Here is a 3773-nt window from a genome sequence, read left to right as displayed (position 1 = left end):
TCTTCCACTCCCCGCGCCGCCGCCGTCACAGGTGGTGCCCTCCCTCCCTCCTCGTTTCCTCCGTCCTCACTCCTCCTCCTCCTCCTCTTCCTCCTCCTCTTCAGTTTTCTAAACGCAGTTCGCTTCTCTTCGCTTATTTCGCCACGAGTCTCTTCCTCGGTGCTGGTGCCCGTTCCTTCCACACACAGGTGAACAAACACAACCTGTTCACTGTTGCAGGCTGAGCGCCCTGCGACACCCAGCGACCAAGGAGGGAATTACACCTCACCAGGTGCTTCTGGAGATTCAGAGGTTGCAGGCAAATCCAATATACTGAAGTAAATGGTGACCACTTGAAAAAACAACTTAAAAAACCACGACATGCTCTATACTGCTCCTGTGGTGTCGTATGCCCTGGCTTTCTGCCTGGTCATTTTGTTTTCAGCTTAAATGTAAATGACTATCCCTTTGACTAATTAAGAGTGTAAAATTGTCTAGGCATTTCACTAGATCTGGATTTTTTTTTTTACAAATTTCACACACTCAGAAATATCAGTCCCCTTAACTTGCCTGTTTTGTTTCATCAAGATCCTCTATTCTCCGGCCAATCAAAGAAAATGTCCCAAAATTGCCTTTTTTCTAATGTTCAAGAAAGTGGTAAAAAAAAGTCCTGGATCCGCCCACTGATCTGATCCACAGTCAAATTTGATGGGTTCTTTCGCGACAGCAGAAACAAGCTGAAACAACACTGATGTTATTATGTGATAAATGGATATGGTAAACTCAAATGTTTGCCTGTTTACACATCCAGCAGATGTGGAGCAGGATTAGCACTCATTCATATTTGGGCTCCTGGCCACCGGGTGATGGGAATCCAGTATTCACTGTGTTATTGGTTTTCTCCACATTTGAAGCATCTGAACTTTTCACATCAAAGTTGAATTGCCAACTTTTCCTGTCTGATGCTGGACATGTGGCTTGAAATATGGCAGCTTTAACTTTTTCACATTAAATAGTCAAACCTAAACTAAACAAACAAAAAAAATTGAAAATAATCACAGTTAAAGTTTGGGTGTAAAACAACTTACGGTAATATTTTAGTTTAACATTAAAATAGTGTGAGCTAGTATGAGGATTGTGGTTTGATCAGATTTGATTGAGTATCCTGACTTTTGATTTATACATCATAGATTTTGCAGGATTTCAAACATCAAAGCTTTTTAATGTTAAAATTAACATTTCCACCACATAATTTCCTCAGTTGAATAATTAATTCAGAACAAGTGTAGATGTCACCATCGATTGATATATGCTAACTGCAGGTTAACAGAAGACGGTGGATGTGCGATGTTTACTGAAGATTTCTCCTCAGCTCGTACTTATGGTTTTTCCTCATAAAAACTCTTTGCTGTTGCTTGTAATAGAGTCGCATTACTCACATTCAGGCATGCAGACATAATTGCCCCTACAGCTCCTCATCTGTTTCCCCACCTCCTCTTCTTCCTCCTCTCCAGACCCTCAGGTAAAAATATTACATTCTGCATTTCTGGATCGGGTGAGATTCATGGCGAGGCTGATCTCATATCCCTGTGAGTGTGGATGTTCTCTGCACAGGAGTTCAACACTTAATGAAGGTGCCTGAGAGAGAAGCTGGCTCCATCACTCTCCCTGTGTTCCTATCCCCAGATATATACAAACCAAATGAGAAAAACAAGCCCAGAGGGTCTATATATGGGATTTTAGTCATTATGTTGTTCAAGGCGACTGTAAAAACATAGATCAGATATATATATCTATGCTCATACACACGATGGGTCTTCACACTGCTCATAAAACACACAAAGGGCTCCTGCTGGTGTGCAGCAGAGATCAATGGGGGCCCTGATTTGGTAGGGACGGCAGTTTCTGTCATTCTTATGGCTCACGTACGCTGCTCCTCCCTTTTGTACAGAACTTTTATTCATTATGAATGAATGCATCAATTATGAATGCAGTGGGCAGTGGTGAATGTCGAATTCAGCATTTAATCTTAACTCCTTATTACAGATCAGCAGAGGGTGAGTGCAGCATGTGCCTCAAACATTCAGCTCCATTAACCCTGCCGAGCTCACCAAGGGACACAGCAGAGGAACTTCACTGGAGCTAATGGAGGAGGGAGCATCGCTGCCACTGGTTACGTTGGCAACAGTGGCACCCGATAGAAGGGTGGAGCGGTTCGTTCATATATGGTTATACACACAGTGTTAGTTACATCACACGATGCGTCACTTTTGTTTTTCCCCCGTTGGGGCTCATAGCAAATAATAATAACAACGAAGGATCCAGGCCTGTTTCACTCCACCTGCTCTTTCTGCTCCACAGATCTGCAGAGAGACACAAAACACAGCATGACGCAGGACTGTACATGTAGATGTGAATCTATATGTAAATACAGGATGTGTCACTTAAGGAATCTTTTTCTACACAGGAAGTGATCATGGTGAACACATTTATTCATTTGGATACAAATCTGACATTCCTCATCCTGGGTCCAACCTGTCATATCCAAATTCTTTATAGTATCATCTCCATTATATTTCATACATATATTCATGGTCTCCAGGGGATGAATTCTACTGATTTTGGGGAGATCTGATGTATTTTCCTTCAGCGCCGCCCTGTGGTTGACATTAGAATTTGCTCGTTATGACCAAATAACCCTGTCATCATTAGCATGTAGTTTGTGTTTTATGTTTGTGTTGTATTGTGTTTTACCCACAGCCTCACAGCATGGCCCTAAATTCTTGTTCACCAATTATTTATTAGCTGACTGCCTCTTAAGATTACTGCCTCTTTGAGCTAGTTTGTATCTCCATCTTGTTGTGATGACCCTCATCTCAGTTTGAAGTTGATCTGATGTAAGCTCTGGTACAAGTACCTCAAAGTAAAAATGTGGAATATGGCCAAAATGGCCACTAAATGCAAAAAAGCAAACTTCCTGTTGCGTTTTTCAAATTGCACTAACAGACTTTTTTGTTTGTCTGGTCATGATACACATGTGTATCGATTTTTGTGATGATCGGTCAATGTGAACATGTTCCCTTACATATTGGTAAGAATCATTTATACTAATAATAATAATCCTTACAATTTCAATAGGGCCTCAATGTCTGTCAGTGCCTGCCAGTGCTTGGGCCCAAAAACAATAAAATAAAATAAAATAAAATAAATCCTGCGCAGTCCGCTTCTGCACAGGAGGTGCGCAGATCGCTTCTGCGCAGGATTCATTTATTTTAATTTTATTTAATATTATTTTATTTTATTTTATTTCATTTTTTAGGGCCCGACCACTGGCAGGCACTGACAGACAGTGAGTCCCTACTGAAACTGTAAGAATTATTATTATTATATTGAATGCACTCCAGTAGAGTATGTAATGCACTATGGTACAAGTACTGTGGTATCTAACTAATGTACCATAGTGTGTCCCATAATGTGCACCATAGTATTGTTGCAAGCTAGGGTGGAATTCGTGTGCATTATAAATAGAATAAAGCTGCTTTAAAACATTTTAAAAACATCTTTTAATGATTTTACCTCCTTTATTCTGCTTTTTTAAGATTATTTATAACATGTTGATAAACAGTTTTGAGGGGCCCCCCCTTGGGACATTTTTTGGGGGCCCCAGTAGATTCTAGAATCACCACTGGTTTTTACTTATTGTATATTTTGCCTGCGTCACCCTGGAGGTCTGGGTCCCAGGCTTTGACCGCCAGCCCTGGGTGCGGGGTGCAGCCAGCAGAGGGCAGCAAATA

Source organism: Limanda limanda, chromosome 15 (assembly GCF_963576545.1).
Source record: "Limanda limanda chromosome 15, fLimLim1.1, whole genome shotgun sequence".
NCBI classification, from domain to species: domain Eukaryota; kingdom Metazoa; phylum Chordata; class Actinopteri; order Pleuronectiformes; family Pleuronectidae; genus Limanda; species Limanda limanda.
Note: the sequence above shows the minus strand (reverse complement) of the source record.